Consider the following 25,858-nt stretch of genomic DNA (forward strand, 5'->3'; position numbering starts at 1 on the left):
ACTCTGATTTTACAATTGGGGAAACCAAGACTTGGAGAGGTTAAGGAACTTGGCTGAGGTCCCCCAGCTAGGACTTGGCGAGGCTGGGATGCAAGGTCTGTGACTCCAGTGCCGGGGGCCCTTGGCAGGTCCGCCAGTGGTTCTGTGTATACGGTGGCTCAGCACAAGAGGTGGTGTGCAAACTGGGAAGCTAAATCATGTTGGCAAAAGCAGGGGTAGACTTGGTCTGATGAGGATGCTGCTACAGGTAGGTGGAGGCCAGGTCGTGATGGGCCTGGATGCCAGGCTAACTTGAATTGAGTCCCGAGAGTCGCAAAGAGCCCACGTCAAAACTCCCCTACCCCATGAAGACCTTCTGGAGACTGTAGCCTTCACTTGCCGCCTCCCTTCGTCTCCGCTTGTGGTGCCTGATTACTGTTTACAGGTGAACTTTAACTATGGCTGAGTTAAATACCATCCAGTGCTTTACTGGATACAGTCTGGTATAGTTTTCTCACTGCTCTATGTGTGTGCGTTTGGTCTTTTCAAGCAAAAATTTCCACTTCTTTAAGGCAGAGGTTGATGTTACTCTAGATTTCTTAATAATTCCCCTTGGTGCTGAGCACACAGGAAGCGTTCAGAAAGACATTTCTTGATGGAAGGAAGGTTGTCAATAAGTGGGTTTCAGATTGCATTCTATTGATTAAAAACTGAAATATTTAGACGTTTGACTTGAGTTTGAACTTGCTTTAGTTCTGCTTTTTGACACCAACTTGGCGCTGTCCCCCCCAAACTTCCTCTTTTGTTTGTTTGTGCCTGGGGCTTCCGTTTTAGCTGCTTAGCCTTGCTTTGTGGTTACACTTCCTACCTCCTTCTCTGCCCTATCTGAGTAACAGGTTCGTTTTCTTCCAGACATTCAAGGTTGAATGAGTCCAGGTGGGCAGGCAGTTGACTTATTAATGCCTCGCTGACCATGCCCATTGGTGTGTTACTTGATTTTAATCTCAGTTGATTAACCTTCACTGGTTTTGGTAAATCTAGCCAGATCTACACATGACTAGAACTCTGGAACTGTGATATGCAAAATGGAAACCACCAGCCATACGTGACTATTTAAATTAATTCAAATTAGATAAAATTTAAATTTCTGTTCCTCAGTCACACTAGTCACATTTCAAGTGCTCAGTCGCCACAGGGGGCTAGCAGCTAGCCTGTTAGCACAAATTTAGAATCTTTGCCTCATTGCAGAAAGTTCTGTGGGAACAAGACAGTTGATTTGGGGTAGGAGTATTGAATAAATTAACAAATTCTGGGGCCAAAACTGAGCACTATAAACCAAAGCTTTGATACCTGATTCTTAGTCTGGCTGATTTATTCTTTAATACAATATTAGTAGAATTCCTAGGGATAAAATGACTTTGTAGCACTTAAATAGCCATTTGTTTAAATGTCTATGACTTCCAGCAAATCTGTGAGCTCTTCCAGAACAGGGAACGTGTTTTATCTTTCTGTCTCCCAGGCTTGAATTTGTGTCTGGTGCAGAAAGGGCTAAAAAAAAAGTTGGGAGAATGAATGAATAAATGCTTGGAAATATTCATTTTCTCTATTGCTCACAAATTATATTCTGAGATGTACCTTTTTTTACCTATTCTTATTCTTATTATTTTTTTTGCGGTACGTGGGCCTCTCACTTTTGTGGCCTCTCCCGCTGCGGAGCACAGGCTCCGGACGTGCAGGCTCAGTAGCCATGGCTCACGGGCCCAGCCGCTCCACGGCATGTGGGATCTTCCCGGACCGGGGCACGAACCCGTGTCCCCTGCATCGGCAGGCGGACTCTCAACCACTGCGCCACAAGGGTAGCCCTATTCTTATTATTTTTAATGCTGTATATTCTGAGAACATGAAAGAAAGAGTTCAAGAATGAAACACAAATTCATTTGACTGAAGACATGAGAAATCTATGCTGGGGGACGCAGAAGGAAAAGCTCCCCAGGGAACCCACGTGGGGTCAGTGGAGGCCTTACACTGCGGGTGACATGTCCCTCGTTGCCTTTCTTGTGGAGTTGGGAGGAGCCAGCATGGGGCATCATGACTTTGAAGGCCACAGGTGCCCTGTCCCTCTGTCAAGGAAAGCAATACAGACTATGGAAAGTCAGCTTCCTGTCCCTTTCCTGTCCCTTTCCTTTCCCTGGAGGGGCCCTCTGCCAGAGCCCTGTGATGCTTATCTGTTCTCCGCAGATCTTTGGAATGAGGTCATCCAGGAAGTTGAATCCCTTTGATACGATTATCTCTGCGTCCTTGGCTCTTTGTTCTTGTGGAGATTGACCGGTGACCCCCATGCTTCCTACGTGGTTGGAACAGCTGTTGTGCGGCGGGATTCCAGGTGCAGGCCCCTGTGTGGGTGTGTGTCCTTCCCCAGCTGTCAGGATGGAGGCCAATGTATGTAGGTGGGCTCCCCCAGTAAAGCATGCTCAGGGAGCTACAGAGGAGATGACAGGGGAGAGGAGAACTTTATTGGTGGTGGGGAATCTCTCTCTCTCTCTCTCACACACTCACATATAGATGCACATTCACCATGACAAAGCCCAGAAGTTTTTTCTCTTCACTTCACCTTAGTTGACAATCAGTTAAGCCAGTTCTAAGGGTTCACTCTTCCTGAAGGGGTAGGAGTGGGTGACTTTTTGGAATGAGATTTCTCAAAAGATGTCCTCAGCCCATCTTTTGCTATACTCTTCCCTATTGTATCTGGACATCTTGCAATATTTTCTACTCAATAGGAATTCTCCTGTGTAACAAGCCCCAAACCCCCATAACTTGTGCACCCTTTCCTATACAAATCCCCCCTTCCCAAAACTGGTTTGGCCTAACCTGTCGTTGTGCTGCTGTGGGCACACCACGCTCACCTCTCCCAGGGTTCATGAGTGGAGAGGGAGGAGGGTTTCCCCAGCGGCCAGTGCGGAAGTCCAGTCAAATAACCAGGAGGCTTGTGAAGTGTGCCTTTCTTGTGGAATAACTCATTTAGGTCTCGTTCCATTCCGAGATTCCCTGTCCCTCCCTCTCTCCCCTGTTTTTCTGTCTTCCGTCCTCCAGTAGATTATTGAAATGTACTATGAGCACCCCGGCAGCGTTTGTTGGCAGGTGGCAGGAACAGCAGGTCTGAAGATTTTAGAATTTTTCTGCCTGAGCTCGTGAAGCAACTGTAAGTCCTTTGCTCTCAGGGAATGATGACGGCATTTCTCTAGAAGGAGACGAGACTCCTATTATGTGTGTGTGTGTGTGTGTGTGTGTGTATTGTTCATATCATATGTAATCCATAGCAGAATAATAAGCTAAAATAGTGAACTATTTGAAACCATGAAGGGACAGTTTTATTTTTTTATTTATTTTTTTGTTGCGGCACATGGGCCTCTCACTGTGTGGCCTCTCCCGCTGCGGAGCACAGGCTCTGGACGCGCAGGCTCAGCGGCCATGGCTCACGGGCCCAGCCGCTCCGCGGCATCTGGAATCTTCCCGGACCGGGGCACGAACCCGTGTCCCCCACACCGGCAGGCGGACTCCCAGCCACTGCGCCAGCAGGGAAGCCTGAAGGGAGAGTTTCTTGTTTCCCTTTGGTGTGGTGGTTGGGCGATGGGGGTGGATGGCAGGAGTCGTGGGTATTTGCAGTTTGGGGCTGCCTGGCATCCATTCTCCCTTCATCTTGGGCACATTTTCCTACTCTTCGTTCAGATACCGTAGTAGCCAAGGTCTGAGAAGGAAACAGAAGTCACCACCACAAGGTTGAGTGAAGGGGCTAGTTACACAAATGGGGGTGGGATGGGGACCAACAGAGGAAAGTGGAGCACTAAGGGACAGGCAACAGCCGGGCGCCGTTACCACCCCGGGCCTGTGGGGCGAGGGAGGGAGAGGTGGGACCAGAGCCTGGCTAGAGCTGGAGCTGGAAGGGTGTGGGGGGCACCCACCGGGAGGTGTCCCTCTCGAGGAACACAGCCTCTGTTAGGACCACAGCAAGGCAGGGAGCGAGCTGGGGAGCCGGTTATCCCCACCCTGTTCTCCTCCCACCTTCGGATCTTCCGTTGCTGTTCCCAGGAGCAAATCCAACTAGGAGGCAGAGGGCAAGGCAGTTGGGGTGATGCATTCTGAAGAGTTTGCACCTGAGAGCACAGAATGGAGCAGAAAGTGGATCTGGGGGTGAGGGTGAAACAGGGTCCAGGCATCATGCCTCTTCCACCACCCCTGTGCTCTGGGAGAGGAGACGCCACTCCAGAAGCATAGCCTTAGGCTCTGATTAGCTAATCCCAAGCAGAAGATTTCACACACCCCACCAGCACCCCCCGACCCCAGCCAGGGTGCTTAGCTCAGGACACACAACCCAATTTAGGCCAATGAGCCAAAAAAAATTGTCTAGCGCCTTTGGAAAAGAAGATGTTTCACTTCTATGACAGCTACTGGGAGAGAGAGATTTTTCCCCTCCTGCTAGACATAAACAAGGAAACACACAGCCCCTAAAGCTGCTTCCAGCCATTTTGCAAACATGCAGGAAGTCAGCTTTAAGGATAAAGCAGGTACCATAGGAGAGAAGATGAAAAGAAATTGTGTCTTTGGTGCCATCACTGGGCCACCAAAACTCACCCTGTGACTAGTTTTTAATTACTGAGCCAATACCATCTTCTTATTATTTATGTCAACTTGAGTAGGGGTTTCTATTTCTTACAACCAAAAGCATTTTACCAAAGTCACCGGTATCGGGCCGGGAACCAGAGAATATTCTCCTATTCAGTGTTTCCCAGAAAGGGAAGCACCACAGGGTGAGACAAGCTATAGCATAAATGATAGGGAGGCTAAGAACAGGATCAAGTCCAAAATGCCTGGGTAGAGGTAGAAGTTGGAATCGTGGAGTCAAGGGTTCCGTGCTCGGTATAGACAAGACTGGGTGAAATGCATGTCAAGAGTAGATGGGGAAGGCCCAGTCATGGTGGTACGTGTTTCTGTCTGACTGGCTTAAAAGGCCTGGGGCAGGTTGGACAGACAGTTTTGAATGAGGTCATTACCTTTAAGCAGCAGGAAGTGGCTCTCTCCGGGTCCTTGAGAATACTTGGCTGTTGAGGCACAACTGTGGTTCTGCGTTCTCAGCACGACCCATGACTCTTCAGAGGGTAAAGCCTTTGGACCCAGCCCATGGTTTCTGTCAGGCCAGCCAGTGGCGGAGAGAGGAAGAGGGCGTCCCCTGGCTGGCCCTCTCTTTGCTGCAAGCAGCAATCCAAAATATTCTTACACCACTTCTTCCTTTGTTCAGGATTTTAATAATTCCTCGCCTTCGTCATAAGACTAAAGATGTGCTCTCCTGGCAGTGCTGGTGGTAAATAGGAAGATGATGCTAATAGTTGGAGTTATATTTATTGAACACTTAATGTGTTTTCATATATGTCTGGCTCTAATCCCAGCACTTTATTTATTTATTTTGGTGTGAAAATAAAGAGAGTAGGATTTAATTGGATGTAATTGAATGATATTATTAGTATATTAAATTTGTATGGCCCTTGTGCACACAAATCGTCTCTTAGAACATATCTGGAAGGTTCAGCATACTTTTTTCAGATTTATGAATTTTAGAGTCACCCTTTCTTTACAAGTAATGGGGCATTTGTATATTCATACTAGTCCTAAATCTTTTCTTTCTTTTTTTTCCTATGCTTTTAATCCAAGCACTTCATGTGCATTAACTCATTTACTATTCACCACATCTTTTGAGAAAGTTACTATTATTTTTCTTAAGAGGAAGGTGAGGGAAATGAGAAGTCATATGACTTGAATTTTAAGTGATAGGAAGGCTTTTAGTCATTTGGTTCACCCTGTCTATAAAAATTTGAAATATTGTCTATACATAAAAGAATTTAAATATATATGTATATAGTATAAAGAATAATATAACAAAGGCACACATGTCCACAACCAGTTTGAGGAGTGGTACTTTTGAAGATGCTGTATATCACTTCCCTAATCCAGTCCCTCACACCCTCTGCCCTTGAGGTCAACCCTTGGCTGAATTTTGCTTTTATCTTTCCTATGGTTTTACCAAGTATAGATCTACCCAACCTACGTCAGGCCTTTTAAGCCCATCAGACACACTTACAATCTTAATAAATTGTTTACATTTGTAAGCTTTCGAGCTTTGTGTAAATGGTATCATTCTGTATGTATTCTTCTAAAGTATGCAATGTGATATGAGGTTTATCCATGTTGATATAGGTAAGTGTGTTGACTCACTTTTCACCGCACTGTGACATCTCTTTTTATGAATACACCACACTTCAGCTTTGCTGCTGTGGTTGCTGGACATTTGGGTAGGGGGTTCTTACTATACAAACTTTGCCACTGTGTACACTCCCATACTGTCTCTTGGTGCCCATGGGCAAGAGTGTCTCCACGGTATAAATCTAGGAGTAGGGCGGCCGATTTGTAGGGCACATATAGCCTTGAGTGCCCTACTTGATGACCAGTTGTTTACCAAAGTGATTGTGTCAGTTTACACTCCCATAAGCAGTGTACAAGATTCTCTGTTATACCACAGTCTTGCTTACCCTTGGTATTGTCACATTAAAAAAATTTTTTTTCTGAGTGTGTCAGAAATTATCACTTTATTTATTTGTTTCAAATCAGTATTCAAATAAGACTCATAGAGTACAATATGGTAATACAGTTACAATACAGCTATATTGTTTGATATAACTCTGAAGTCTTTCTTGATGTATAGGTCTCCTCTCTGTCTCTAATGTTGTTCTTTACAGTGTCTTTGTTGAAGAAATCAGGTCATTTATTCTGGATAGTTTCCACAGTCCGGATTTTGTTGATTGCATTCCAACATGTCAATCAACATGTTTCACAGAACGCTCTATTTCCTGTAAATTGGTGGCAAGATCTAGAGAACTGTTGAGATATCGCTTCAATTTTTTGGCAAGAATGTGTCAGACGATGTGTTTCTACTTCCATCCGTCAGGAAGCATATAATATCCAGTTAGCTGGGGTTTTTTTCATGACGTTAGCAACAGCCATTAATGATTATTACCTGGATTCCTTATTTAATTATGGTGTTAAATATTAAAATTCTATCACTCCCACTTCATTTATTTGCTGGGATACTTCTATAAAGAAATTCTCCTCATCAACTATTTGACATCCCAAGATACAGTCTGCAAATAGATTCAGTTTGCTTGATTTGTTCCATTTATTTACTAGTTTTCAAAATGACACACTGGTTCCCCACGTCCTCTAGATATGACCAGTGAAATTTGAAAGTTATTATCTACCACATTTAAAATATATTTGATATTTCAATCCATTACAGCTATTAAACTTATTGATGTTCAATTGTCGCCTCTTCGGCCAGTGGGAGCCTGTTTAAGTTGCTTTGTGTGTCCTTTTGGCCCATCTGTAATACTCTCCAACAGCTTGGAGGACGTGCCAGCTTGTGACAGGAAGTGCCAGGTTCTTTTTATACATTTTATGTCACCGACCTGGACTCGGCCATTTCTCCAGAATTCTGGGAAATGGCATTTAAAGTAGCAGTCTCGATGCTAGGGCTTGTTATTTGCTTATTGCAACTGGTTACTTTTTGCAATAGGGTTGGTCATTGCTTACCCTTGGTGTTGTCAGATTAAAAATTCTTTGTCAATGTCATATGTTTAAATGCTATTTCCCCAATTTACTAATGAGTTTGAACATCTTCCATGTTTACCCACCACTTATGATTCCTTTGTGGTGAAAGCCTATTCAAATCTTTAGTTTGAGATATGTTACATTAAAATATCTTCTAGTATTAAACTCACCTTGGTCATATGTATTTTACTTTTTTTTTTTTTTTTTTGCGGTACATGGGCTTCTCACTGTTGTGGCCTCTCCCGTTGCGGAGCACAGGCTCCAGACGCGCAGGCTCAGCGGCCGTGGTTCACGGGCCCAGCCGCTCCGCGGCGTGTGGGACCTTTCCGGACCAGGGCACGAACACGTGTCCCCTGCATCGGCAGGCGGACTCTCAACCATTGCGCCACCAGGGAAGCCCTGTAGTTTACTTTTTATACACTGGTAGATTTGGTTTGCTAATACTTTATTTAGAATCGTTGGCTTTAGGTTCGTGAATGAGATTGTTGTATAGTTTTTCTTGCATGACTCTTGTCTCATTTTGATACATTAGCTTTATGAAGTCCATTGGGAAGTTCCAGTTTTCTTCCTCCGTGTCTCCCTCCTCCTCATCTCCCTTTCCCTCTTCCTGTCCTTCTCTTTCTCCATCTTAAGAGGTTGTATAATAAAAATGGAAAATTTCTGATCTTTGGATGTTTGTTACAATTTACTGATGCTTTCCTTGTGGGAAGAGGAAACACAAAACCACTGACAATTTATTTTAAGTTAATAAGAATAGTCAGATTTTCTAGTTGGAAAGTTATACCTTTTTTGGAACTTGCCTATTTTGTCACTACTTACTGATATAACAATAGGTTATGTATCTCTAATTGTAGGTCTAATATGATGTCAAACAGAATATGTCCACACCCAAACTAGTGATCACTACCAACCCCTCTGTTCCTCCTCTACCCTTTCCCATCTCAGAAAAGCTGACTCTATTCTTCCAGTTAATCAGGCCACAAGTCTGGAAGTCAGGTTTGAGCCTGTCTTTCTCTTGCAACCCACTTCCAATCAGTCTGGAAGTCCTTTCGGCCCTTCCGAAGTCTGGCCATTTTTGCCATCTCCATTACACCTAGTGTCTTAGTCTGTTCAGGCTGCTACAACAAATTCCACAGACTGGGTGGCTTATAAACAACAGAATTTTGTTTCTAACAGTTCTGGGGGCTGAAGTCCAAGATCAAGGTGCCAGCCTGGTTGCCTTCTGGTGAACCAGCTTTCTTCTGGGTTCATAGCTGGCATTTCAGCTGTGTCCTCACATGGTAAAAGGGGCTGGGGAGCTCCGTGGGATCTCTTTGATAAGAACACTAATTCCATTCATGAAGGCTCCACCCTCATGACCTAAGTACCTCCCAAAGGCCTCACCTTGTAATACCATCATCTTTGGGGGTCAGGATTTCAACATGTGAATTTTGGGGGGACACAAACATTCAGACCATAGCACCAAGTTGTCTAGGCCACCATCACCTCTTGCTTGGCCTGTTGTGTTATTTGGTGCTCTGGCTTCTAGACTTGCTTCTCTATGGTCTGTTCTCCACACAGCACTCCAAATGAGCCTTCTACATGTTAACTCACCCTTCAGTGTCTTTCCAGCTCTTTTGAATAACATACAAGTCCCCATGTGGCCCACAGACTGCTCTGTCATCTGGCCCCCGACTGTCTCTTGGACCCTATCTTCTGTACTCTTCTTTTGCTCACTCTGCAGCAGATGGCCACTTCTCTCTTCCTCAGACAGGCCTGGCTTAGGGGCTTTTGCATTTTTGATTCCCTCTGCTTAGAAAGCACTTGCCTTTAATACCTGCATAGATTACTCCCTCACTCCTCTCAGGTCTTGCTTAGGTGTTACATTTACCAGGGTCCTTTCTTCACTCAGCTAAATGAAATTTCACCCCTATTCAGTTACTCGTTATCCTCCTTCCCCTTATTTATTTTTCTTCTAGCATTCATCGTTGTCTGATTTGTATGTTTGTTCATTTTCTGCCTTCCACTATTAGAGTATAATCTCCTTCAAGGCAGGGCTTATGTGTTTTGTTCACAGGGAGCATCTGTCTTTTGACTTGATACCTTTTAAAGGCCCAAGGTCTCACCTTCTGTCTTCCTGATGAGTGAATGTCAGAAAACATCCCCAGGCAACTTTGGCTTCACCACTTTTTAAAAATTCTGAATTCCTTCTCTCACTTCATTTTTCTTTTTTGGGGGGAGGTGTTCCTCTGAGGATTTCCCTTACTTTCGTGTGAGCTTAGCTACTCATTTCAACCAATTATTTCTTTGTTTTATTTTGCATTTCAGATGCCTTGGCTTATAGTACCATTGAATCTAGAACTCTTCAAACCTGCTCTTTTTCATGCCATGCATAGCAGTCCAATGGAATGACTTGCCCAAGATCTTACTGTAAGTGAAATCGCTGAGACCAGATGCTGGGATCCCTCACCTGCACCGTGGTGAGTGCTTTGCCTCCACCTTGAGTTAGGGCCGTGCCCTATTTTCTTCTGAGGTCTAATGGAACAGATATTTCTAGCCTAATGTCTATAGTCAGAGAAGACAGAAAGGAACAAAAACAATAATCACAGCACAGCAGTCTCCAGGTCTAAGGAAACTGTTGTCAGCGTTGAGGGCTGTAATAGCCACTTGTAAATATGTAATGGGAAGTAGACGTGGGAATTGTGGCTGATTTTAGCAGGGTAGCTTTTGTCAGGAGCTGTTCCTTTTGCTTTTTCTTTAGAAGTCAGGTCTGAAAGACCTTTTCCTCAGAATTTCTGCTCTGGGGTAAGGCTGCAGGCCATCTCCCTTCAGTGCCTGCAGTTCATTTAAGCTGCACCTAGGATGTTAGTCAGAATGGAAACGTTGGTACCTTGATAATTATGGCAGATTTTTAAAAAATGTTTATTGGCTCTGGTGAGATAGTGTAGCTAGAAACAGGCTGTATTTTAAGCAAAGTGGCTACAGGTTGGAGTGCTCAGAATACTATGCAAATCAGTTGAAAACTGAGATTTCAGTCAATCAATCAATTTTGCTTCATGTGATGCCAACTGACATTTAAAAAAAAAATCTTTATTTGTCTCATTGAATTGACTGACTTGGGGCATGAATTGACTTAATTGCATGGTTGCTGTTGATATATGGTAGACCGAGATTGCTTTGCCGGGCCATCATCAAATGCAACAAATAGGCCATGAATAATAGTGGACAGCCCCAGTGGGTAGATGGCTTGCTAACTTTTTCTTGCAAAACAACTTACTGCTGCCAACGTATCAGTAAGTTGGTTTAAAAGGCATGTGAATAATAGAGAATACAGTATTCTGTCCAGTGAATTCAATTTTAATGTATCACATCAAATCATCGGGTCAGTTGATCCAATACCAATTTTTGATAGATAAGGTTATGATGACCTTCAAAATATAGGAAATGAGGTATCCTGGGAAACCTGCCTTTGGTTGTTTGTGTTGAAGATTCCCTTTGTAAGAACAGCAGTTGAGTTATGTTTTCTAACTATGAAAGTATTATCACAATGCATATTTGGGAATCCCACCCATCCAGAGATGGTGACAGTTAATACTTTAGTATATTTCCTTCCAGTCTTCTTTCCACACATTTTTTTTTACTAATTGAAATGATACTGTATCCTGATGTGATTTTTTTTTTCACTTAACCATTTGTATACTGATGGGGTTTTCTTCCACTGAATATGGTGACTTGAGTATTTACCATGTTATTATCAATTTTCCATAAATATTTTTAATGGTACATAGTATTCCATTGTATGAATGCAGAATCGTTTACTTAGACATTCTCCTATTGTTGGACAGTTAGGTTGTTTCTTGTTATCTATTATTATAAGAACTATTCACCTGAACATACCTGTACATTAAATTTTTCCTGTATCTTAAATTATTTTCTTAAGCTAGCATCATATAATTATAGTAGAATTATCTAATCAAAGGTTATAGATATTTTTCAGTCTTCTGAGACAAATAACAAAATTGTTTTCCTAAAAGAATGTCCTTATTTGTATTTAATCCAACAGGACACAAGAGGATTTCTCTCACCATACATAGGCCAATATTATGTAATTCCAGTAAAAATGGAATATTACATTTTTTTAAAACTCTATTTTAACTGGTGAAAATTATAGTTTTAAAATTTACATGTTTCTGGTTATTCTTAGGGTTGAATACATTTTTTGTAAGTTTACTAGTTATTTTTCAAAGGGCAGGATGAACTAGTCTATTTGTGCCATTTACCCATTTATATATTGGGATCTCACTATTTTTTTCAAAGATTTGTATGAAATCTTTGTATACTAATTAAATTAATTTTTGTCTTATGTATGGTAAATGTTATTATCAGTTTATTCTTTGCATTTTATTTTGATGTATAAAATCTCTATATTTTTATGTAATCATATTTATAATCCCTTTGTTATTTTTTATATTTAATTTTAGCTTGGGATCCAGAAATAGATAGAAGGTAAAGTAATCAATTATAGTGTTTATTTTCAATAGTGTTATTGAGGTACAATTTACATACCATAAATTTATTTAAGTATACAAGTCCATGACTTTTAGCAAATTTACAGAGTTGTGCAAACTTCACTACAATCTAAATTTGGAACATTTCTATCACCCAACAGTAACTTTATGCTCGTTTGCAGTCACTCCTCTTTCCTATCCCTAGTCCTGGGCACACACAATCTAATTTTTGCCTCTATGAATTGCCTTATACTCAACGTCTCCTGTAAATGGAATCATACACTGTGTGGTCTTTTGTAACTGGCTCCTTTTACTTACTCTGTTTTCAGGGTTTATCCATGTTGTAGCATATATCAGTATTTCTTCCTTTATTATGGTTGAATTTCTTCCTTTATTATGGTCCATTGATGGATATACCACATTTTATTTATCCATTCACCCATTGCTGGGCATTTGGGTTGTTTCTACCTTTTGACTATTATGAAAAGTCTGCTATGAACATTCATACACAAGTCTTTGTCTGGACATATAGTTTTGTGGGTTTTTTTGCGGTATGCGGACCTCTCACTGTTGTGGCCTCTCCCGTTGGTGGAGCACAGGCTCCGGACGCGCAGGCTCAGCGGCCATGGCTCACGGGCCCAGCCACTCCGCGGCATGTGGGATCCTCCCGGACCTGGGCACGAACCCGCGTCCCCTGCATCGGCAGGCGGACTGTCAACCACTGCGTCACCAGGGAAGCCCTGGACATATAGTTTTATTTCTCTTGAGTAGATACCTACAAGGGGAATGACTGGGTCATATGGTAAATTTATCCTTAACTTTTTAAGAAACAACCAAGTGTTTTCCAACGTGGCTGCACCATTTTACATCTCATCAGCAATGTTCCCATTTCTCCAACACTTGTCATTGTAATTATAGTCTATTCACTCCTTCACTTGTCTCTATTTTGTTTTGCTCTTTAATGTAAGGTAAGGATTTAAAATAATTTCCCCTTATCCTATTAGTTTGTCATGTCTTTTTATATATTTAGTGTATTCAATTCATATTTAAATGAATTCTTTTTAATGATCTTTTTTCTCCCAGTATGTCCTTTTCACACCCTGCATCTTTTTCCTTCTCATTCAAACAAAAACAAGCATTTTCCAGAAATTTAGTCAGTGAAATGCTAGGATAAACTAATGTGACAATTTAAATTATCAACAAATGTTTCAAATCGTTTTGAAAGTAGTGGGATAAAAGTACCTAAGAAAAATCATGCAAATGAGTATGCTTATTCGCAAAGCTCTCACCTTGAGTATTCTTGATGAAGTTATTCCTCAAGTCATTTTGGAGGACTGTAGAGCCTGTGGCATATTATTTTGGCTCTCCTTGTTGGTTACAAAGTCTGTGGCAGATGAAGTTTATTTTTAGAAAGAGCATAAAATCATTTGGAAGCAAACATACTCAGTAGGGTAAGTGATTGAATTGAACCAGAAATATGGACTACATAGTAACACTCCCTACACACACACACACACACACACACACACACACACACACACACACACACACACACACCCCTTGCTTTTTGTCTGTGTTTCCTAGATTAAACCAGAAAAAACTCTAAAAATAGTGCTACTGATATACTTTTAAGTGATAACACTATTTGTTGAACACAAGAATAACTCATCCGTAAAGGTAAAGACATTCAATGAGTTGTGTAAGTTCTAGTATATTTGTTTAAAATTTTATCCCGCTATTTGACAGTAAAATTTCATTTCAAAGTTAACTTTGATAATTCCAAGCTCAAAGTTTTATTCTTACTGAAAATGTTCCCACAGGAGGTTCTAATTACAAAGCCAGGGTAGGAAGAGGTCCTTGCTTTGGTTTTAAGCTCCCTACTGAGCACGTAATGAGTTTCTGGTCTCATTGGCACTGTGTGTTGAACTCAGTGAATATCGAGCACATCTATGCTTGCTGTAAGCTTCTTTGGAATGCTAATGATTCATGTTTCTTACAAAAATGCTTGGAAAAGTCTTTTCCTCTCACTATATCTCTATTCAAAGAATGTTGGATTGACAACACCAAAGATCTCCTGAAGGCCGAAATGTAAACTTTCAGAATTGAGTTGGGACAGAGATGGAACTACCTGGCTGTGGTCAGAAGGTGATGGAGAGGAACGCCAGAGTCTAACTCTCCTGCCTTGTAGACAGAGTGTCGTCAGAGCTGCCTGCATGGTGAGCTCTTTGACAGACTGTGTGGCTCCTGACATGTCCCTGGGCCTCAACTGTAAAATGGGCACAAAGTATAAAATATTTGTCTCACAATGTGTAGCAAAATTGAAATATAATGATACTCAGCACAAGGTGTGGCAATTAAGCATTTAAATAACAGTAACTTGGGCTTCCCTGGTGGCACAGTGGTTGAGAGTCCTCCTGCCAATGCAGGGGACACGGGTTCGTGCCCCGGTCCAGGAAGATCCCACAGGCCGTGGAGCGGCTGGGCCCGTGAGCCATGGCCGCTGAGCCTGCGCGTCCGGAGCCTGTGCTCTGCAACGGGAGAGGCCACAACAATGAGAGGCCCGCGTACCACAAAAATAATAATAATAATAATAATAACAGTAACTCTCATGGCTGTCATCATCATCAGTCATCATGGTCATCTTTGTAGCCCCGCACAGCACCCACCACAGTGACTGTTTACTGAGAGCACAATAAGTGGTACCTCATATTGGCCACATCCTTGTGTCCTTTTCATGACTTAGCATAGAGCCTGGTGTACAGCCAGTGTGCGATAAATGAATATTAAATGAGTGAAAAAATCCACTTTAACCATGTGGTTGCCAGATGTAATTCAACTCGGATATTCAGAAAAATGGTGTTTAACATGATTTCTTAATTAATTAAAAATCGTGCTATTCTTCTATTATGTGCTCTGAGAGTCAGTAGAGTGTGGTTATTATAAGCAGGGATGCTGGAGCTAGATTTACCTGGCTGTGCTTCTTACTTGCTGTGTGACCTAAGACAAGTTACCTCCTCTCTCTGTGCCTCAGTTTCTTCATCTAAAATAATAGCACCTTCCTCATAGGGATGAGAGACTTTACACATATAGTGATTAGAACAAGACCTGGCAAATAGTAAGGTAAAGGCCATGTAAGTATGTGCCAGGGAAGGGAGGAACTTGAAAAAGAGATAAAGCAGAACCCCTCTCCTCAGAGAAGCTTTCCAGTTCTCAAGGTTCCGCGTATGCCCATGAGGCATGCAAAAGCATGAAGGAAAGCCAAGCATGTGTGAAGAGTTGAAGGTAGGAACAGCAGTGTGCTGGGACGTGTTTAATAACCAGCAATCTAGGAGAAAAAAGACCTGACTTATAGCTTTTCCAGTTTCTGTGGTGTAAATACTCCTACCGTGGCCAATTTCAAGCCACCATTGTGCTGACTGTGGAGCCGGGAAAAGATGCACACAGTTGGTTCTTGCAGGCTGATGTGAGCAGGCTCCGGGCGCTACTGGGTAGAAGCTTCAGGATTCCAGAGAACACCACGTGCTAGAGATATGGACTGACGGCTTTAAAATCCTACTGTTTAGAGGGTTCTACCTGGTTCTGGGAATAAGATAGTTCTATCCAGCCAGAGGTAGGAGCCAATTTCCTTTCCACAGCCTACTGCTTACGAACAACATTCCCCTTGTCACCTGATCCCGGAGTTCCTTCAGAAAGTCAGTTTCTTTGACCTTTCACCATTCAGTCCTTAACCTTGAGATTGCCAGTGGGTAGGATTACAAAGATGGTTCAGGTTTGTTGAATTTGGAGAGAGGTGAGAAAGGGGTGGGACCTTCATCTCCCAATGTAGTCTTCTTCAGGCATCTCAGGGAGAAGGAACCACTAGGATCCTAGGTCCTGCTTTGCCCCGACTCCCTGGGTGACTTTAAGAAAGCACTTAAACTCATGTTTTCCAAAATAAAATGGGTAGGAATAAGGTGATGGTAGTCATTACTTTTATACACCAATGATTCCCTGTTGCCTGCCTTCCAGGTACATGGTAGGATTAGCTTCTTGCCCACGTGACCAGATCCTGCTAGTGAATTGTGAGAGGGAATGAGAGTGTTACTTTTTTTTTTTTTCGGTACGCGGGCCTCTCACTGTTGTGACCTCTCCCATTGCGGAGCACAGGCTCCGGACGCGCAGGCTCAGCAGCCATGGCTCACGGGCCCAGCCGCTCCGCGGCATGTGGGATCTTCCCGGACCGGGGCACGAACCCGCGTCCCCTGCATCGGCAGGCAGACTCGCAACCACTGCGCCGCCAGGGAAGCCCAAGAGTGTTACTTTTGAGCACAACATTTAATTGCTAGAACAGAAAGCTCCCGACTGCTCTTTTCCCTCTGCCATAGTGCTAGCCGTATGCCAGATGATGGTTGTCTGGTCAGTATGGACGCTGCAGAGAAGATGACATGGGGTCGATTCCCCAACTGACTCATGAGAGAGCAAGCAAGAAATACATGTCTGTTGTGTGGATGCACTGAGATTGTGGGAGCACAAGATGTCCTATATTGACTGACACAAGGATCCGACGGGAGAATCAAACACAGTTATACCAGTAGGATGGAAATGTTCTGTCAACATTAAAGCCCTCTACCCAAGGAAGGAATGAGCATCTCTAAATTAGCAAGTGGGTGGAAAACTCATTCTTGGAAAATTACTTACAATTCTTTCTTTGAAATACAAATTGAACTCTCCGGAGCTATGTCTCATATATCAGGTCTTTACAACAGGTCAAATTTGCTGTTAGCTTTACTGGTCCAAGACTGGAGAGTGGTCAGCTGCAAGCCTTTGGGGTTAAAGTTTCCAGAAGTGTTAGTGCAGAAGGAAAAGATGTTGCATTATTGTTTAGGAATAGGAACAGTGACCACATAACAGAACCCCCTTCGCAGCAGTAGTAAGAATGGGCTTTTCTTCAGTGCCTGAGTGCCAGAACTTCATATATAGAAATGTCTAACCCCTGCAATACCTCACCCCCTTTTCAGAGTCATAGCTCATCAAAGGTCATATAGAAAGGAAGGACTGGAGCTGGAGTTCAAACCAGGCCTGTCATAAACTCTGCCTTCTCCCAAGAAGGAGATGAGGATTCAAGTACAAGTAGTATATACTGGGCAGTGGGAAGTAATTCAGGAGAATGAAGGCAGCTGATAAAGATGATTGTCACATCAGTTACCATTACGGCTGTGGTTTAATCCCATGGGGAAAAAGTACAAAACTCATGACCCAGAATAATCCTGCTCAAGGCCTGAGGGGGCCGGGGTATTTATATACCAACTGCTGAGTTTGAGGGCTGCTCCCAGGGGCAGAGTGGCCTACTCTGGTTTGGGGAATTAAAGCCCTCAGGCACAGAGAGGCAGCACCTGGTGATTGCAAATCATCTTGGAAAGCATGCACGTCCAAAGATTGTAGGCCGAGACATGACAGCATTTGCTCCAAGCTCCACAGCCTGAGGTCTCCACTACTCTTCCCTGATCAGCTCCCTCGGTCCCTGAGCCATGGTAGCTCCTGAGCACATCTGCCCTCCCCTCCCAGAGCCCCTCTAGGGTCAGAGAACCCCCTGTGGATCCAAAAGGCTGCATCTAGGCACCATTTGGTGTCCAGCAAGTAGAGGTCAGATCTCTTGGATGAAACCACTTTAAAAGGTGGGTAGTGGCATCCATTTCCTAGGGTGTTGTGAGAATTAAGCGAGTACATGTAGATTTCTTGGAACAGTGTCTGATGTATGGTAAATGGACAATAAACGCGAGCCGTGATGGGATTGAAGACAACGGATTGGGCAGGAGGTGCTGAAGGGAAGGCACAGTAGGAAGAGGAGGGAGAGAACAGGTTGGAGGAGGAATTAAAGAGCAGAGAGACAGAAAGCTCTTGTCACAGTGCATCGTTCCCATGGCCTGTCAGCAGCAGCAAACTGCTCTCTCCTTTTCTCGAGGTTTGGGGGTGATATTCTTTCTCATCAATCAGAACAAGTCTGAGATATCTTCCTGCAGCATCTCCAGTCCAGTTCTCCTTCCTGCTCCAGGTTACCCTCCTGACAGTGTCACTGCTGAACAGGCAGACAAACAACCTGGGGCTGCAATTCCATGCTTCCGAGCTGCCTAGGATGGGCTGGGGCTTTCTAAACGGCTTCTTCGACTGGGCCTAAGGCTCAGAATTTAATGTTTACTTATGTGATAATGCCAGTACGGAGAGTCCTGAAAGTGTGTGTGTGTGTGTGTGTGTGTGTGTGTATGTGTGTGTGTGTGTGTGTGCGCGCGTGCATGCGCGTGTATGTATAAACATGTGTTTAACTTGCAGGATGTATATAATTTTAGATATTCTGGAAAATAATTGCTCTTGATTAGGACCAACGGAAGCCACCAGTTCCTATTTTCACTGCAAGTTGAAGGAGAAAAGCAATGGTTTAAATCACAGAACAGGTGTTTCAGATTAGATATTAGGGGCAATTTCTTTTTCAGATGGATTTGATAAAGCCTGGAATGGATTGTCAAGGTAAATTTTGAAGCCTCTTTCTCTAGGAGCTTTAGAAATAGGATAGATACTCATCTGCCTGAGATGGTGGAAGCATAATCCCATCTGGAGATGCCCCGGTGGATTGGCTTCAGGTGGCAGCAGAAGGGAAAGGCCATCTCCTTTCTACTGAGGTCTCCTGACCAAGCATTTCATTTCACTTTTCAGAGCATTTCAGCATTACTGATTTTATTTGATTTCAAAAGTTACAAATGTTCATTACCTAAAATTCAGAGAATGCAGAAATATACGAAAAAGTAAAAATCAAACAGAATCCTATAATCCAAAGGTAACCAAAAATGATTTATCTTTGGCATATATATTTTCCAGGCTTTTGATACATTTAATATAGACTCTTCAAAAAAATTGTATCATGCGCTGCACACTTTTGTAATCTAGCTCTTATACTTATTATATTGTAGACTCCTTTCCGTGTCAGTAAATACAGCTTTATATCATTTTTGGTAGCTAAAGACAATTCCATGGTATACATGTATCACAATTTATTTAACCAGTTTTCTACTGTGGAGGTTTAGGTGGTTTTCCCTGGAAATCCTTGTACATATGTCCTGTGGAGTTGTCCAGTTATTTCCTAAGAATAAATTCCTGGAGGCAAAATTGCTGTATAAGGGTATGCCTGTTTAAAATTTTCCTGTTACTACATTCCCCTCCAGAAAGGTCATATCAATTTACATCACCATCAATAATGCTTGAAAGAGTCTGTTTCCCCATTTTCTGAATAGCATTGGCTACTGTTCGTGTTCACTGGCTACTGTCAATGTTTTAATATACATTTCTTTGAGTTCTAGAAAGATTGAGGTTTTCAAGGTTTTCAGTCATTTATATTTCTTTTATTGGTCGCCTTTTGTGTTCTTTATCCATTTTTCTATTGGGGACCCAGGTAGATAGATGGATGGATGGATGGATAGATAGATCAATAGATATAGAGATAGATTATATCTATATCATTTTAAAAGCTGTCGTTTAACTCTACTGAGTATGGACATGTTGTACAGCGGTTTGCTACACAGATTATTCTTTGGACAACAATAGTTATAACTAGAATATAGTGACCTACTGGAATCCTGGCCATTAACTGTCACCTGTCTCTGGGCCAGATAAAGTCTCCAGTCACCAAGGAGTATGGGGAAGAGTGTGGGGAGATGGGTAAAGTTGTGTAGACATGGCCAGTGCATATTTTATGAAGCAGGTCAGGGTTTCCTGCCATTGAATGAAGTCAGAGACACTGGGCTTGACAACAGGAAGAACAGGAAATAAGGCTTCAACCTAGGGAACGTGTGGTGGTTGGACCGAGACGAGGGACGGAGGGAAGGTAGGGAAGATTGTCCTTTAGGGCCAGTCCCTCTGTTCCCCTTCATCTAAAAGTCGCAGCATCTTCCCCTTCTCAGTACCCCTCCCCCATGCCCTCCCCCACACAGAGCACCCATGCTAAGAGGCTTGACCAACCAGGGCTGTTGTTCATTCTCTTCTGTCTCTTCCTCTGGGCCAAGGAGGGAGACGTGAACAATTTTCATACTTGGTGACGTAGGACAAGGAAGGCTAACTGCTCAAGGGCAAGGTCGACAGAGAGGGGAAGGAACAGGGTGTTCTTCCTGGGGAGGGGCTGCCTCCGGGGAGAAAGGGCCCGGCTACAGGGTAGGGAAAGTAGAACTTGGCATCGTGCTTTGTCACAAAGATACAGCTAGAACCAGGACCACATCCTGCTTCTTCGACTTGAGCTCATCTTTGCTTCTTCCCTGTCACCTTAGCTGTTTCGGGTTGCAAGTTTTGTGAGGTTTTGAGAAGAGCATCTTGTTCATTTCACTCAGAGTAAAATCCAGCTTCCTTACCTGGCCCGGAAGGCCCTATGCGGTATCACCTGTGCCCCCCATAACTTACCCCGTTCCCCAGATCATTCTCTCCCACTCATTCCCTGAACACGCCAAGTGCGTGCTCACTCCATGGCTATTGCACTTGCTGTTCACTTTGCTTGGAAGGCCCTTTCCCCACACGTCCACATAGCTTACCCCCTCCATCCTCAGGTCTCTGCTGCAGTGTCACCTCATCTCAGTGGCATGTAGAGATCCTTGACGGGCAGCTGTCTCTGGCAAGTCTGTCTCAGAGAGCAGGGACCAGACATCAGGGAGGGTTCCTGAGATGGACCCCAGGTCTGGGGCAGGGCTGACTGACTGGATGCAGATGAACCCCAGATTTAGCAGCAGATTTAGCAGATGAACCCCTAGAACCAGGGCTAAGCAGCTCACCAGGGGAAGGAGTTGGCACAAGGGACCCAGGTGAGAATTCAGTAGCTGGGCCTGGGCTCCCTTTACTCCTCCAAGCCCACCTATCTCCTGCTGAGCCAGCCCCACCCACAGGCAGCATCTTCCTTCTTTCCCCAGCCTGCATTGCGGGTTCATGCTCAGGGCCTCACTGCACCAGCATCCCAGCTTGCTCCCATGCCCCTCATTGCTTTCATCTCCCTTCTCTGCCCTCTTCCTTACTGAGACTCGGATTTCTCCTCATCCCGTTCCGGAAACCCTCCTTTCTCTTCCAGAGGTGGTGCCGTCGCTAAAGCACCCGAACTCAGCCATGCCCACGGGGCGGCACACCCAGCTCTGGGAGCCTCAGAAAGGAAGAGCAGAGGCAGGCAGTCAGTAAGTGTGAGCTGATGCTACTTCAAGACGGTTGGGCCGAAGACTCAGAAATCGCAGCCCCTGGAGGATGGGATTACCCCAGAGCACAGGATGGTGCTGGAGCTGTGCGGAGACGGTGGCGGATGGCTCCAGGTCTGCGTGGAGGGATACGAGGTGGACGGGGATGCCAGCCATAATGTGCTGCCCAGCCTAACAGGGGCACCCATCAGTCTGAATCAATGCCCACTTGCCCTGGAGAAGGGTCCCGGAGGCCCCCTGCTGAGCCCAGCGTTACCCTTGGTGTGCCAGAACGTGAGGAGGGTTGAGAGTGGCCAGGGTTAACGTAGGGGGACGTGGGGCTGCATCTGTGCATGACTGGCACAGCATTGCTTCTCTGTGTTAACATCAGGTTCTGAGTTCAGATGTCAGTCCTGGCGAGGGCACCGGGTCAGGCAGGTACGGCCGAGGAGGCTGCCGCCGTGGTGTCAGCAACACTTGTTCTCAGAGCGGGAAAGACCCATCCTGAATGTAAATGACCAATTTCTTTGGGAAGCATGTCTGAAAAACCAACACAACCACACACTTAACCTTGCAGAAGACCGAATCCTCAAGTGTTAAGTTTCTGTCTAAAATGTTTCCAGTGGACTAACATTTGTGGGATGAGGGAGTGCTTTCTTATTAACGTCAGTGTGAGCAAGTACCTGGGGGGACATGGGGCGACCGTGCTGGGAAGAGCAAGCCCCACCATGAACTTACCTGTCGCAGAGGGAAGGCCCTAGGGTGTGACCACCGAGCCTTCAGCGCTGACTGTCTCGAAGGGCCGCTGTGGCTCACCTGGCCCAGTGAGCAGGGCTGACGGCAAAAGCATTCTGCTGCTGGCCATCCCAGGTGGCCAGATTCATTGCGAATGTGCTGGGCATTTTTGGCTGCCCCTGTTTTAGAAGTTTCCCCAAGGCTCAATTTTTCCAGAGCCTGATTCAGCCAAGCCCTAGACATGCTAATGTGAGGCTGTGTCTCCCCCTTGGGAGCCCACTGGCCCCTCAAGGGAGGACTTTGCAGAGAGCTGCAAATTCCCAAGTACTAAAGCTCCCCAGATGTGACAAATCTGTTTAGGGGATTAGTTGAGAAATGGAAGATAAGGAGAGAGAGGCTTATGCCTTATCCCATCTGCCAGGCTAACTGGAGGCATCTACTCCCCAGCCTGAAGAGGAGAGTGAAATCAGAGAAAGACTGAGGCAGCATCTACACACACCCCAGTTTGGTTATTTTGGCTAAAACACTGGTTCATTCATCCAAACAGATGATAGGTCCCACGCCTGGGCCCCATATCAAATATTTCCATTCATTTAGTCTAGGATGGGGCCTGGTGTTTTTAAAAGATCCGTAGGTAACGACTAGTTTCGCTCCGCTTACTACTTCCCTGTTGTCTATGTGCCAGGCATTGTGATGGGCATGGAGGGTATGAGATGAAGGCTTTATGGACTCTGATGGGATGGTTCAGTCAATGTAATTAAAATGCCTAAACTAATAGCGTGTGACTGGCCTTTCAATACGATATCAAGATAACTGCTTGAAAAGGGAAAAATTCAATCAATCAGTTGCTAGGTCTGTACAAGGCTAGGTGATCAGATTGAGCGCTTTTCCTGAATTGACACAGTTACATTCATATTGTTGTTTTTGTATAATGTAGAGACAGCCAAGCACATTATCCCTTCCAGTAGAATCCGGGTACCACTTGGTTTTGGAAGATGGTTTCAATATAGCTTCTTGGGCCCCTATGTAGATCTCAGACCTCCTGGATCAGGATCTCTGGTTCCTGGGTTTTTCTTAGGCAGTGGTTCTCAACCTTGGCTACACATTAGAATTACCTGGGGAACTTTTAAATAGCCCAGGCTGCACCCCAGACCAACTCAGTTCAATTCAATGAGAGTCTCTAGATGGAAACGGGGTAGGGGAGAACCCGGGCATCCCCACTTTTCAAAGCTTGCTCAGCTGAGGTTAAGAATCACCGAGCTTAGTTCCATGGGTGGAGGCAGCATTGGGGGTCTTTTAAAAGCTTCCTGTGGGATTCCAATGTGTAGAAATTACAGAGCCTGCCCTCTGACAGACGGTACCTGTGTGAAGGGCATGCGAGCATTCTTTCTGAGTTCCTGGAGCTGTTTACTAAAGTCCTGACTCGTGAAGAGTTTTTTTCCTGGTGAAGAACTGCTATGGAGATGTTCCCAGTGTTGTGTCTGTCTGTTTCTATCTCAACAGTCAGAAGGTCCCTACTGCCTTAGGACTCCTCGGGGCCTAACATTTTTCTGTGTTGTTTGTCATGGTCTCCTCCTCCCAGAACATTCCCAGGTGCATCCTGCCTCCCCCTCCCCCTGTCCCTTCACCCTCATGGGCTTACTCAGGCCTTCTCTCAAAGCATCCAAAGCACAGGCTCTTTGCCCACCCGCCATGTGTGAGAACCTGCTATTCTAACCCATTAATCCTTATTTGTGAGCACTAAGGGCATCTTGAGCTACTTTCCCCAGAAAATGCTTATGTTTGTAGGAGTCTTTGGAGAGAATTACCTCAGCTGGATGAGGCAAAAACTTCCTCTGAGCCTGGGCTTGGTCTAGAAACCTTAGTTTTTCATTGAAATATGGTTGATGGGCCATATTATATTAGTTTCAGGTGATTTGACATTTGCTTACATTATGGAATGGTCGCTGTGATAAGTCTAGTAACCATCTGTCTCCATACAAAGTTATAGAAAGCTTCTTTACATGACACTACAGGAAACCATGAAATATATATCAGAGATGTATGCGAGTTGAAACCTTTTTGTTATCCCTGCCTCAGAACAAAGCAGAATCTCTCCTGGTGTATCCAGTCAGCATGCGAAATTTAAGGGACTTTCCATGGCTTTATGCATGTCCATGAGTAGAGACAGCCCTGCCTCCTGCCATTAGAAAGTAAAGTTAAAAAAACAGGCTCGACAATGATGAAGCTCAGAAAACTCCTCCTTTTTCTGACTCTGGCCCTCCCCCGTTTTGGTAAATAGTTCCATATTTCATAGATAGACCAGACACCCTGAGTTCAGTACACTTGTCATGTCTGGAAGGGAATATTCTGCAACACTCCCAGATGCAAAGGGACCTAACACCCCCTCCTTTATTGTAACTCTCTTCTTCAAGCCAAACTAATTTGATACATTAACCACCTTCCTTCTTTCTTTTAGCCATGTGATTTAAACCTTTCTTGGTCATGAATCTCTTGAGAATTTGGTGAAATCTCTAGCCTAGTACCTCAGAAAAATTCACCAAAATATGAAAATCTGCATTTAACTTCAAACCCCCATGACCCTCCAAATCCATCCATGGGCTTAAGAATCTATGTATAAGAGCAGCTCACAGAGAGAAAAGTAGAGATTCCTACTAGATGCCTATACCCCAAGCCATTTATCTCCTTATTAATTGTCCAGAACACTCTGTTATGGACTAAATGTTTGTGTCCCCCCAAAATTCATGTGTTGAACTCCTAAGCACCATTGCAGTGGTATTTGGAGGTGGGGCCTTTGGGAGGTAATTAGGTTTAGGTGAGGTCTTGAGGATGGGGCCCCATGGCAGCAATAGTGTCTCTCTAAGAAGAAGAAGAGAGACCAAAGCTCACTCTCTCTCTTTCTGCCACGTGAAGTTACAGCAAGAAGGTGGCAACCTGCAAGCTAGGAAGTGGGCCCTCACTAGGAGCTGAATTGGCCAGCATCTTGATTTTAGACTTCTTAGACACTAGGTCTATAAGAAACAGATGTCTGTTGTTTAAGCCGTTTAATCTATGGTATTTTGTTATAGCAGCCGGAGCTTCCTATACTTGCCTACGTCCATTTACGGAACACTACAGGCAACCCATAAACAGACCAGAGTTTGCACAGGAGATGAAACTTTTTTACCTCCCCTATCTTAGCTTGGAGGAAAATCTCCTATGGTAGACCAGGCAGCAGTGGCAATGCCACTGGGCTTAGAATGGCCTTCCTTCTCCTCTCCCTTCATTATCTCTTTTTTTGAAATGCTACCCGTTCAAGACCAGCTTAAATATCACAACTTACCAAAGAGTCATAGTCCCAACCTCTCTCTATACCCCGTGTCTTTTCTCCCTCTCAGAATGGCATGGTCTTCCTTTTTCAACTCTCAGAGACCTTGCCCATCATTATGATTATTTCTGTACTTGTCTTTCCCTCTTTATTGTAAGTTAAATACGTTATGGGCAAGGACCGTCTTATCTTTATATGCTCTGCAGTGCGGACCCTATTGCTTGGACTATAGCAGGAGATAATTTGGTTGTTGTTGTTTAATTGGGAAACGTGGGAATGAAATGTGATGTGGCCATTCACTGGCTCCACCTTCTTATAACCCCATGAGATTTATGGCAACACGCCACATTCGGGAGCAGCTCTGCCCAACAGGTGAATTGTTAGGAGCTTGCCCAGGGCTTTTCAGCTCAACTGACTGCTGTTGGAAATTACTGATTAGAAACAGAAAAAAAAAGGCCCACGTTCTGGACCTTCAGGGTTGAAGCAACAGGAAGGTGGGTTTATACTTGTCTGGTATTGTCATCAGA

The 25,858-nt window shown here is 44.2% G+C and overlaps 1 long non-coding RNA gene across 1 annotated transcript in view; it reads left to right on the forward strand.

Annotated features, from left to right (window-relative positions):
• LOC307191314 overlaps window positions 1-25,858 on the forward strand; it is a 276,807-nt gene that overhangs the window by 215,487 nt on the left and 35,462 nt on the right. The window contains exon 6 of the long non-coding RNA XR_013829688.1: window positions 9,940-10,091. This is a non-coding gene — a long non-coding RNA (uncharacterized lncRNA). The remainder of the gene's footprint in view (window positions 1-9,939; window positions 10,092-25,858) is intronic.

This window comes from Stenella coeruleoalba, assembly GCF_951394435.1.
Source record: "Stenella coeruleoalba genome assembly, chromosome: 9".
Classification (NCBI taxonomy): domain Eukaryota; kingdom Metazoa; phylum Chordata; class Mammalia; order Artiodactyla; family Delphinidae; genus Stenella; species Stenella coeruleoalba.